We start from the raw sequence: 13,480 nt of genomic DNA on the forward strand, positions 1-13,480 counted from the left end.
AATCGCTTGAGCGCGAAACCCACGATACGATTGGAAACTAGATAGTCAGATGGAATTAGAGGCGCCTATGGCAGATCTCGTACTGGCGCCCTTCCTTAAATATTTATATTATCTTTCTTTTTTTTATACTATATGAAATAATTTAGCTAATTTTGGATACATAAATCGCAGGTTTAAGTTTTCCTTCAAATTAAAGCTAATTGTTGAATATAGTTAACAAATCAAATTATCCATCAAAACACATTTTGGCTAATTTTGAAGTTGGCAACCAAAAGTTTCAGATATAAACATTAGCCCAGTAGAGGAAATCAATAGACTATTCTAGCCAAACAAAAATGTTTGTGAACTAAACCCACCTAAGAAAAAATAGCCAAAATATCACATCGCGTCAAATTTATGATCCATTGTAGTTCTTCTTTAACCCACTTGCCAAAAAGAAGTTCTGTCTAAGCAAAGTTTTAACTATAATATTATCTGGAAAACAAAACATTTAAATTTGCTTTAAAGCGTTTTCCAAATTAACACTAAACATACCTCAAATAACCGTTTAAGAACATCGAAAATGATCTTTTTGCACATTTGACTTCCTGACTTTTTCTAACAATTATATACAGTTAATAATCTATATAATTTTTTTTATATTTTGTTTGTTTCGAATAATACTTGTTGTATTCTACCACAACCGGTCATTTGACCGGGAGGACAATTTATTACTTTATGAGGATCAGAAATGTGTTCAACGTATTGCATTCGATGAGTTTCTGCAAAGACTGTTGCGTTCAATCAGAATGAGTGTGAATTCAAGAAAGTACCTAAAAATTTAAAAACCACTTATTAAAGTTCGCCTCAATTTTAACCTAATGTAGGGAATATCATTGAAAATCGTCGTAAGTTCGATCACTGATAAAAAGTTTTTGGCTGAAATAAGACAACAGTAAACAAGAAATAACAAATGAACATGCTACACATATCTGTAAGACTACCTAACAACAAAATAAATTCTGCACTATCATCTAGATTAGCTTGCCTTATATGTACAGTGCACACTAAAAACGAACCATTTTGAATAACTTTTGATGTAATGATCTTATTTTTACGTACAACGACTCTATCTAAATTTAGGTAGATTTTCATAATTGCGTTTACGCTTCTTGTTTAAGACCTGTCCAAATGCACATGCACAGATCAACTTTTCTTTTGTTTACCAATTACGTGAGCATGCGCATTTGGTCTGACGAAGGAATTAACGGGATTTCTAGATTAGAGGGTCATTTTAGAAGTGAGGTGCTTGACTCTTGTAAGATGACAAAAATTGAAAATGTATCACGAACATCAACGGGAAAATGGCCGTCCGCGCGGACGTCGGATTCGAGAAATTTGCTGTCCGCGGGGAATTTTTGACCGCCGAGGACGGGCGGACGTGCGGTTTTTCGAGCCCTGGGTTAAATGGAACAAAATTTACTAAATGAAATCAACTGTTCAAATGATTCACTTAGTTTCTTCAGAATTCCAATTTTCCAAATGTTGAAGGGATGGGAAGAGACCTTTTCTTAAATTTCAATTTTTAATTTTCCTTTGTGACACGAACGTAATATTTTAGTTCTATAAATTCTCCATTATGATAAGCATATGACTGATTAAAGTGTACGCATTTCCAATAAAGTTAATGAAGTGTTATTAGTTCTTTGAAGCAGAAATTGTATTAAACATGTCTTACTTTTTCATTATATTGCATAAAAGTCAAAACAATTGAAAATACAGGGTGTTTATAAAGTCTCGGACCCATTTTGATGTTTAATAACTCATAAAATAATAAAGATGGATTAAAATTAATAACATAAATGGTTAGATAGACTCAAATAGTTTCATGACCCTTGTCCATGAACTTCCACGTGTGTTTTCTTCGTAGCACGGAGAATATCAAGTCGATAGTCAATTTCACGCCAGGTAGCGGCAAGCATGTCGGCATGCACAGAGGCTATTGCGGTTGTAATTCTGGCTTTTAGGTTATCAATGTTCGACACGATCCTCCTGTAAACATTGTCCTTTATAAATCCCCAAAGAAAAAAGTCCAGTGGCGTTATATCAGGTGATCTGGGTGGTCAAGGAATTGGACCTCCTCGCCCAATCCATCTTCCTGGAAAATGGTCATTCAAAGAACTACGAACGAAAACTTCGTATTTCCACAACTAGAAAAGCTTCAGACACATGTCTCTTTGCAACAAGATGGTGCACCACCTCATTGGGGTATCATCGTTCGTAGTTCTTTGAATGGCCATTTTCCAGGAAGATGGATTGGGCGGGGAGATCCAATTCGCCGACATGGATGCAGACATGCTTGCAGCTACCTGGCGTGAAATTGACTATCGACTTGATATTTTCCGTGCCACGAAGGGGGCACGCATGGAAGTTTATTGACAAGGGTCATGGAACTTTTTGAGTCTATCTAACCATTTATGTTATTAATTTTAATCTATCTTTATTATTTTATGAGTTATTAAACATCAGAATGGGTCCTGGACTTTATAAACACCCTGTATTATAGTTAGAATTTTGATCATTCTTGGTTATGAAATTGAGAATGTCAATTTTTTTTGTTGCTGTAAAGGTAAAATTCTTGCAACGCGGCTCACTTCTAAATTTAAAAATTTACACTTATTAAAAATTTATTACATCTAAGAAATAGTAATTCATCATTGAAGTTTCCTTAATTAACAAAATCAATTATTAAATTTTTGACTATAAATAAAAAAAATTAAAACTACTTTTTGGATTATGTATTTCAGTATAGATTTCAGATTATTTTAGATTTTTAGTAAATATTAGACTGATTTTAGGATTTATTATACCGAAATATATTTTTACTTGCAATTAATGTGTCAAAAGTATATAAAAGAAAAACTGGCTCACCTACGTCAAACTTTAAGGAATTGTGCGTTGGTAGGCTAACAAACTAAGTTCGTTATTTTATGTAATTCTTTTTATTCATTGAAAGCTTTTTTACACGTAGTTTCCGGATTTAAAAAGTTTTTGTATTTAAAGATTAGACTAATAAAGTTACTTAAAATTTAATTTAAAAAGTTTCAAAAAAATTTTAAGCTAAATTTTGAGACTAGGTTCAATAGAACCAAATTTAAAGAATTTATTTAACTGCTCAAATGTTTCTCTTAGTTGCTTCAGAATTTTCCAAATACTGGTGCGGAGGGCAGAGATCTTTTTAAAACCATTATTAAATATCATTCCTAATTTTCCAATTTTACGGATAATTTAAAAAATCAAATTTTGGAAATATGACTGAAAATTTCGTATTTGGCTTTTATAGTTTAGTATAAAGTGACGATTTTTCAGTAACTATTGAATTGTTTTTAGAATTAAAAATATATTTTCACTTGTAATTAGAGATCTTGAAAAAATATATAAGAAATACTGGCGTCTGATCTGCGTCGGTTAAAGAATTTTTCTCATTGTGTACTAGTATGTTAAACTAAATTTTGTTATTTTATGTAATTCTTCTTATTCATTGAAAGCTCTTTATACACCTGGTTACCACATCTAAACAGTTTTTGTATTTAAAAATTAGACTAGTAAAGTTTTTTAGAGCATTTTTAAAACTTTCAAAATCAAAAAAAAAAAAAAAAATTGTTTAACATTTTGAGAGTAAGTTCAATAGAACAAAATTTTCTGAATAAAATAAACTGTCCAAATGGTTCACTTAGTTTCGTCAGAATTCTAGTTTTCCAAATGCTGAAAGACTTTGTCAAAACCATTATTAAATCTTAATCTTCCATTATTACACGAACGTAATATTCTAGCTATACAAATTCTCCATTATGCTAAGCAATCTCGACAAAGATAATTTTCTACTGACAAAAGTGTACACACTAACAATGAAGTTTTCTGAACTGCTTTATATCCTCGAAATACAATTCTATTAAAACAGCAAATAGTTCCCATTGCGCTGAAGATTTTATAGCTTTCAAAGCTTTTGATTATTACACAAACGCAGATCCTTGTGAAAGTACTAATTCCTTAATTGAAATTCTTATTTCCTTAGTTAAAACTATAAAAAAATAAATTCGAAAACTGTAACGGAAAATTTTATTAATTTATATGAAGATCTTATGACTGAATACTCCAGGGGCCAGAGCTTTAAATGACTAAAAAAAATGCGATTTTTATTCAGAAATATGTATAGAGCTGAAACTCTTAAGAAATGTGAGTTTAATTCATATTGCTAGGATTTAATACATTTCAGCGGGACTGAAATCTCAAGATGAAAAGACTTCATGCAGATTTTTTTTTTTTAGAATTAAGCCATTCCGACTTTTTAAATGTAAGCATTGAATAGAAGAATGTGTGAAAGTTTCCACATTTCTAATCAGTATTTTTTTATTACCTAAAATATACTGAGTTGGTAATTAAGATCACACTTTTGCTTTTTTGAAATGTTTAAAATGGGGATATTATGTGTGACGGTTTCATCTGATGCCAATCTTCATGAAAAACCTGGTTTAAGGCCGGGATATCCTGGTCGGTAGGGCGCCGGGACCATGTCCGAGAGTTCGTGTATTCGCCGGCCGAAGACTCCCCGTGTAGTAAATGGTGACTGATGCACGTTAAATCTGCCGAGTCAGAATGTTCACCATGTTCTCATAACAAATTATACCTCTGAGGGTACAGACCTGGCGATGGATCGTCCTCTGATTCAGGTCAAAATGACAATCTGGGGATGAATGAATGGATGTATGAATTGGTCCGCCCTATAAACGGGTGTGACGTATGGTGTGGCAGAAGTAGAATTCCTGGTCATAGGTGCTTTTGGAAAACAAGAACAATCGCACGCCTCTGCCTTAACAGGCATACGACAGAATCGAATGATTCCATTTTTGTCTTAACTCCTTATTAACGGGTAATTTGTAATCTAAAACATTAGGCCCATTCTTACAAAAACTTTTACATTTCGGTACTGTACATGTATAAATACAATATTATTTATACAATGATATAGCATAACCGATGGAAAAAACGAAGTTCAATAACAAATATTTAAAATTGTCGGTTAACAACTACTGTTTGTGACGTCGATTAAAGACTTTGGAGATCTCAATGGTCTTATTTCGCAATGGTTCGGATCCGGAGTTTTTTTTTTTTTTTTTTTTTGTTTAAGCTTAAATTTTATTTTATAACCGTCGTTGAACAGCCAACCCAACTTTATGGATTTACGACTACTAATGTTCAACTCTGTAGCCTTGTAATTTTTAGCCCAATCCAGAAGACAAGGAACTCCTGGATCGAGTATTGGGAGAAATTTGTCTTCGGGATGGAGCTACCCCGCATTCGCGTTACATGGAGAAGAAGACAGCAAGAACCTCCCACTATTAGCCAGATGGCAAAGGGACTCTAACCCATGATCCGTCTACCACTGAGGATATTTCACGTCAGCATTGTGGTCGGTGGAAGCCGGATGCGGGATTCGTATCGACTGGAATTCGAACCAGGTTCGCCTTATTGGAAAGCGAACGCTCTATCCCCTGAGCCATCGCGGCTCTTTAAGCATAAATTCGTGAAATATCCAAAACATAAACGCGTTTTTTGATAATGCACGTGCACATTTTCAGGGGATAAGGCGTTTGCCTTCCAATATTGTGAACCTGGTTCGAATCCCAACTGTGACTAGTCGATACAAATTTCGCACCTAGCTCGCACCGATTACAGTGCTTGACGTAAAATGTCCTCAGCGGTATACGGATCATTGGCCCCCATATTCGTCAGGCTAACCGTGGGAACTTTTCTTCTTCATGATGCACCAATGAGGGTTAGTTGCATCAAAAAAACCTCTACGAAGGTAAATTTCTCCAAATACGTGATACAGGAGTTCCCTTCGGTTCAAAATTACGGGTAATAGTGTACCCTACCAGGGGAAATAATTATAGGCTTATTAGGGGTACACAATGTTGCCCTATAGGTTACTACGTAAGTATATATATATATATATATATATATATATATATATATATATATATATATATATATATATATATATATATATATATATATATTTATATATATATATATATATATATATAAAAGTGTGTTAAATAGCGTTAAAATGATGAAATTCCAAGCCAATATTTTGTATTACAACATGGCCCTATATCTCCCCTTAATATTTAAATTGGACCACGTATTATATTACCGGGTACTAGCGTACCCTACAAAAGGAAATAATTATAGGTTTAATAGGGGGCCCACAAAGTGGCGCTATAAGTTACTACGTAAGTATATATAATAGTTTGTTGAATTGTGTTAAAATAATCACATTTCAATTCGTAGACTTGTTAAATCTCAAATATACATATAGAAAAATTCCCGGCGTGTAAAAAAAATCTCTAACTTCAAGTATTTGTAACCGTTTATATTCCGGAAAAATAAATCACGAGACCTTTAATTTGAGTTAAAAAGAAAGATTGAATTTGACGAAATTTGTAATGCAAAATGCATTAAATTTTACAATTTTTGTTAATAATTTATATATATATAAATTATTAACAAAGCTCCTCACACTTTTTTCAGTTCCCAAATGTTTGGTGATGGACATTACTTCAAATTCCGGAGTCTGCACTTGATTCCCACTTTGATGGATCTATTGCTATGACATCATCTGCTGGATGGAATTTCTCTGAGAGGACGCACCTGAGCAGAAGCCGAGCAGAGTGAGCGCTGCAACTAGCAAAGAAAAACAATGAGGCAAGTATTTACAATAACAACTTTTATTGCACCTTTCTGTACAGGAACAATGAACCGAATTCTTACTTTATTACATTAAAAGGAAATAGAATTTATTATCAACTACAGTACCTATATTACAACACAACTTCAAAAGAGATAAATGGAACTTTTCATAAATTTTATATCTTCTTAAACTAGAAACACCATAGAAATGACGAGGGGGGGGGGAACTTGTACTAAAATGGAACCTTTTGTTCGTATCAATAATTTAATTTAACAATCTGATTGCTCTGTCAAATATATGAAGTCTTGATAATGCATAAGTCCTTAAGGATTTTGTTAATATGCATTTTCAATAAGAAATATGATTAATTCAGCTTTTACATCTAATATTGTTAATAAACTGCTCGTGTAAAATAATTTATAAACCAATATGCAAAACATATTTAAAAAAATTTTTTTTAGAGATCAGTAAAGGCGTAATCTTTAGAGCAAATGATTTTTTAAACCTTTTTTCAAACTTGTTTTATCATCAAGTTCATGAAATTTCAAAAATAAAATTCTTAGACTTTTCTAGAATTCTAGACTACATTTTATCTATATATGGTAATATTTCGTCAGAAAAAAATGATCTAGTTCTTATTATTTGATGTTTTAACGGATTTTGAGAGTGGAAAAACACGCAACTAAAGGAAGACATTGTGTAAACTATCGAATTGCGACGTCTTTAAAAGGACTTATTTTAATACATGCTTATAAAAATAATAAAATAAAATTATATAATAATAAAAAAAAAATTTATTCGCAATTCAATATTTAGTTAAAGTTCCCTGCAAAAAAATCAACAGTAACATTTTCTGTTATGTTAAATATAATAAATAACTTTATAAGTCAATTTGATAATTACTTAGGATTTCCTAAGTTTATGAAATGCAACTGAAATTTAGTTTCATAAATTATAACTATTTCAACAAATTTTTATTATTTTTTAGAGCATAAGCTATTATATTTTATTCATGAATTTTATAAATTCAAATTATTAACGAAAAACTTTTAACAATATATAAACTTTACTTTCCAAAAATATTTTGAAAAAGCCATAGTAACTTAAAAAAAAGAAGATAATATTAAGGGTAATTTTAAACCAAAAAATGAAAATTTCTTGTTTGGAGAATTTTTTTTTTTTGCCTCTGAAGAATCAATTCTCTGTGAAGAAAAATAAATAAAAATGTAAAATCAATGTTTGAAAGCCCAAACCTTCTGAAAGACGAATTTGTTTTTCTTGGTCATTCTAGACTTAAGTTATTACAAATTGACTGCAGATAAATAATTTTTATCAATGACAAGTTTAACTACATTTTGCAAAAAGTTATTTTCTGAAAAAGACTTCATAATAAAAAGGTCACTTGAAACATGATTTTAACCAAGACTTCATGAATCCTGTAATATATTAAAGAAGCACATTCAATAAAAAAAGAGATCAATAAAGAACCTTATCTTTATAAAATAAAGCAAAATCATACTTTTTTTTTAAATGAAAGAAAAAGAAAAAAGCATTAATTTAAATGAACAAATTTCTCATGAATTCAGATTATGTCCGGATATTCTTTAATAAATTTTATATATAAGTTAAAAAAGATATTTCAATCAAATAGCAACACTTCAGTTTTTTTCCCATTCCCTTATTTACATAAGTTGAAATAAATTTGTAAAGAAAAAAATATTTAAACGCAAAGCACAGGAAAATAAAATTTATGACAAAACAAATCAACAAAAATGAGTACAACAAAAATACACAAGACTGAAATTGCAAATAAGTCAGATTTAATTTAAACGTACTCCTCAAAAATGTGTATATTAATAATGGGCAGTACATTGCTAAAATCAGGCATGTAAAATTAAATTCTTTGTGTTATGCTTCAGTGCCTTTAAACATTCAGAAATTCAATATTGAACATTTTAATAAGTAATTTAATTGAAGAGTTGTATGAGAAAATAAACAAAAATGTTAAACTAAAACAAACTGAAAAATATTATGAGAAATATATTACTTTTGTAATAATAATATGATTAATAATAATAAAGATTACTAAATAATAATCATTATATTGTAATCATTATTATTTATCATATTATATTATTTTCTAAATGATAATTCTTATATAAATGATAACTATTATATAACATAATATAAATGATTACTATAATAATAAATGATATAATGAATGATTGTTTTTAATAAAAGAGTTAACAGGCTTAAGTTTTTTTTTTGGAATCAAATGAAATAAAGACATTTTTTGAAATTTTCATAAAACTCAAAAATAATATCGAAAGTAGAACTTTTTTACACTTCACACAAAATACAAGATCACTAGGTGTATTTATACATAAAATCGATTATTTAAAAAATATTTTAATTTTCCTTTAATTCTGTTGTGTCAAGTAAGTCATCTGCACCTTTATAGAAACAATTTACAATAACCAACTATGATTTATCCCTGTTTGTAAAGTATTGCTAAAACAACACTAAAGTTTAACATTAACAAAAATTATAGAACTTCATAATTTTTTTTAAATAACTGGTTAAAACATTACAAACATGAAATCTACGTACAAATAAACATGTTAGCATGAAACACTAATTAAAAGCAAATAAAAGCTGTTAAAAAAACTTCTAATTGGGTATGATTTTTTTGAAAATTAACCTTTAATGTACAAAATAAACTTTATCAAGCTTATGAGCTTATTTTCAGAAATATGTTGCATTAACTACAAGATTTAAAAAGCTTTAAACATGCTAGTAATATTTTGAGACCATCATATTTTGTCTTCAATATTAATGTATATTTAAATTAAAATGTTAGAAAAATTGAGCATAATTCTTTTTTTTTACTAATTATTTAGACACAAATTACAACATAAGTATGCCACAACTTAAATAAAAAGCATTAATAAATATGCAAAATAATAAAAAACATAAGATCACACAATCTTAATAACTGATCACACAACTGAAATAAAATAACTTTTACTTAAAATAAAAAAAAACCTTTTTCCTTGGCAGTAAATATTATTAAAAATTAAGCGTACCTTATATAATAAAATTTATCTCCAAAAATACCTCATAGTTGGTTAAATGCATTGAATACATTTTACACATAAAATAATTAACCTTAAAAAATGTTTTATGGGTAAAATAGTGTTTGTATTTAGTTTAATTAATGCAATGACATCAAAATTAATTAAATAAATAAAAATAATATATACTTTGTCAATTAAAAATAAATACTAAGACCTGCACTTTTTATGTAACTGTCAAAAATAATTGTTATAAAAATTTTTTTAAAAATTAAGCACATGATAAAGATGTTTGCAAAAGAGCAAAGCACATAACAAGTTTTTAGCAACAGTTATCAAATTTCTACAGACACTGACACTCTTTATCATTATCTTTAAAAATTAAGTACACAATTTTTTGCCACACATTCATTGTAAATATTTAAATAAAATGCCTTACGACTGTATGAAGGCTAGTAATTGATCAGATTTTAATTGGAATTAATATATAATAGTACTTTTTCATTCATTTTAATCTAATATAAAAAAAGAAAGTTTAATTGGAAAATTTTCAAAATTAGGTATGTTATAAACTCTGATTATCATGATCGTTTTAATAGAATAATTTTTAAAACAATTTTTACTTTATTTAAATTATTCAACTCTAAAATTAACCTAATAAATTAGAATCAGATTAGGAACAGTCATTATTTTATTGAAACTTAGCGACCAGGAAATAAAATTATTTTCACATATTTTTGGCAAAAACAAAATAACTTTTGAAATACAATGGGAAGACACTTCAAAATGCAATGATAAATAATAGAGTAGAACCCGAATTATACAACACCCAGGGGACTAGGGGTGTGTTGGAAAATTGAAATCCTTTTTTTGACCTTTTTATGTCAATTTTATAAGTGTGAGTAAAATTACTCAAAGCAATCAGCAATGATAATATAATCCCTTATCAGGCATGGGAGTAGGAAAAAAACAAAAAGTTTAAAAATACCTATCAATTCAAATAATGAAAACACAATAAAAAAGCATGTGAAACTATTTTTTACAAAAAGCAAATATTTAAATTATTTAGATACTTGTTTAAAGTTTTTTTTTTTTTTTACTTTATCTACAAATTGAGAGTCTAACAAAAGTTTTTCTTAAAAATAAATCATGATTAACAGAGCTGCCAACATGGATAGGAAAAAATCCAGTAGATTTTATGAAATAACATACATTTCATGATAATTATGGCATTATGTACTAAATATTTTACACATAGGGAATTTTAGGGATCTTTAACGTCATCAAAATAGAAACACTATAATATTGCCCAACTAGGATTGACATTAGATGAACTTAAAATGCTATGTATTATGTTTACACACAATTTTGAATAGTAGTAGGCATTTAGTTCCTCAAAGAAAATTAAAAGTCTTTTAATTGAAAAAGGGAGTTCAGAATAAATAAAATAACAGTACTTCTTAATACGAAAAAAGTTTTAAATTGATTATTATAAATGAGGCTCGCTTCATAATGTATCAGTAATACATATTTAAATATTCAAGCAAGCAGCAATCAGTGCAAAAATGCTATTTTAATAGGGAACTTACTTTTAGGAAACTTACTCAATTTTAGGGAATTGTACAAAAACCAGGAGAATTTTTTTTAAACCAGTAGACAAGGAGAAACTGGCCAAAATCCAGTAGACTACTAGAAAATACAGGAGAGTTGGCAGCAGAGAATAAAAATAAGGAGAGTAAAATCATATTAGAGTAAAATAGCAAAATAATGTAGAAATATTATTTAAAAAAATCAATAGTTAATATAGCATTTTCTCTCTTCTAAAATTTAGAAACTTTGAATAATCCTATGTCTGTCTTACCCGCATTTTTTTTTCTGTCATAAATAAAATAATCCTATGACACAATAGCATTAAAAAATAAGTCATTCTCAATTTTTTTTGGTCATTTCCTAGGAGTTTTTCAGAATTGTGATCATGATAGTAATTAATGAGTTTAATGACTAAAAAGAAACAATACATCAGCTAGAATGCAATATAGTTTAACAAGCGTTGAAAGAGGTGTTGGATAACTGAGGGTCTACTGTATTATGCATATAAATGAAATATATTTGTCAATAATTTATAATGAGTTTTTAACTTTTAATTAAGTAATAAACAAATAGAACAACATGACATGCAAAACACAAATACTAAAAACCAGCTTGCTGAAAAATTGATTCACGAATTCTTAAAGATCAAGAATTTCTTTTGATCATTTAACAATGAATTATATGTGTTTTTAAATTGATTATAATTAGGGTTGCAAGTTTGTCGTCAAATTTCACATAAAATTTAGAAATTTCCGAGGAATACAATTATAAGCATGTAAAAGAACAGAAAAAATTGTTCGATTTAATTTAATTTAGTTTTATGTAACGTTAAATTTATTCATATAAATATTGCAAATTGCAAAATTATTCTTTATGTTTTTTCTTTCTTCAAATATTTGTTTGCTAACATTTCTATACGTTTTTTGGTGGAAATTTTTTATAAATTTCACAGTCCTGGCCATATAGCCTGTGTTACCTCCTCACTCAGTTAATTGTCATTTCAATTCATTTTTGGTAAAGTAAGAGCTTATTGCACTATTTGGAGGGCATGTTGCTTTTATTAATTGACAATTGAAAAGATAGTAAGCAACAGAAAAGATAGTAAGCTTAATAAGATTTGGACTACTCTGAACTATTTTCATGTGAAATTGCTATTGATCTATTTTCCTAAACATTTTATCAATAAAAAATTATCAATTTTAAAGCTGCAGAGAAGTAGTAATAGTTGTTAGAATTAGTGTTCTTGAATTAGAATGAGGTGAAAAAACTTCTCTGTTTAAACAATTTTTGCAAAAATCACAGCACTTCAAAAAATTTCTGGATTTAAGAATAATAAATCATGGAAATGAGCATGAAAATTCATTCCCTGACAAACTTGCAACCCTAATTATAACACATATTACTTCAATGACTTTTTCATGACTAGTAATTGACTAGTCTACTATAATAAATCAGAATAAGATTAAAAATAAAAACTAACGGGAAACATAACACAATTGAAAAACTGTTAACAAAAATATGTAAATACAAAGTTATATGTAAATACAAGTTGAATTCAGAGAATAAACAAAATCAAAATAGTTACTAGAATCGCATTTCAATCTACTACAATATAATTTTTCTTAAAAAATAAAATGAGATTCTATAAAAAGAGATGATTAGAGTAAAACACATACAAAGATATCCCAAAATAGATTGCAATTTACTTGTCTGTACTGCTTATAAAATATTAAAACAAGAATTTGAATAAAATACAGGGATGTTATTCACCAATTAATAACTGTATAATATAAATAACAATTTAATAACTACATAGAGCAGGGTTTCTTAACCTGTGGTTCATGAACCCCTAAGGGGTCCATGAGTCATATTTTGGGGGTCCGCTAACTACTCCAAATTTTTAAAACGTTTGGAGGCCTACCCATTGCTTGTAAAGAGATCTATGGCAGCTATAATTCCGTTTGCTACGGTGTATCTTTGCAAAGCGGGATTTTCCACACTCATGACAATAAAAACAAAACATCGAAATCGATTGAATGTTGAACATGATATGCGCGTTGCTTTGTCAAAATCTATCCCCCAA

General features: G+C 28.8%; 1 long non-coding RNA gene across 8 annotated transcripts in view; it reads left to right on the forward strand.

The window, feature by feature from the left end:
• LOC139424883 (uncharacterized) overlaps positions 1-13,480 on the forward strand; it is a 180,160-nt gene that overhangs the window by 115,013 nt on the left and 51,667 nt on the right. For all 8 annotated transcript variants that reach the window (XR_015434258.1, XR_015434262.1, XR_015434263.1 and 5 more), the window contains one exon: positions 6,574-6,747. This is a non-coding gene — a long non-coding RNA (uncharacterized LOC139424883). The remainder of the gene's footprint in view (positions 1-6,573; positions 6,748-13,480) is intronic.

Source organism: Parasteatoda tepidariorum, chromosome 5 (genome assembly GCF_982258835.1).
Source record: "Parasteatoda tepidariorum strain Cologne lab strain chromosome 5, Ptep-v5.0, whole genome shotgun sequence".
Classification (NCBI taxonomy): domain Eukaryota; kingdom Metazoa; phylum Arthropoda; class Arachnida; order Araneae; family Theridiidae; genus Parasteatoda; species Parasteatoda tepidariorum.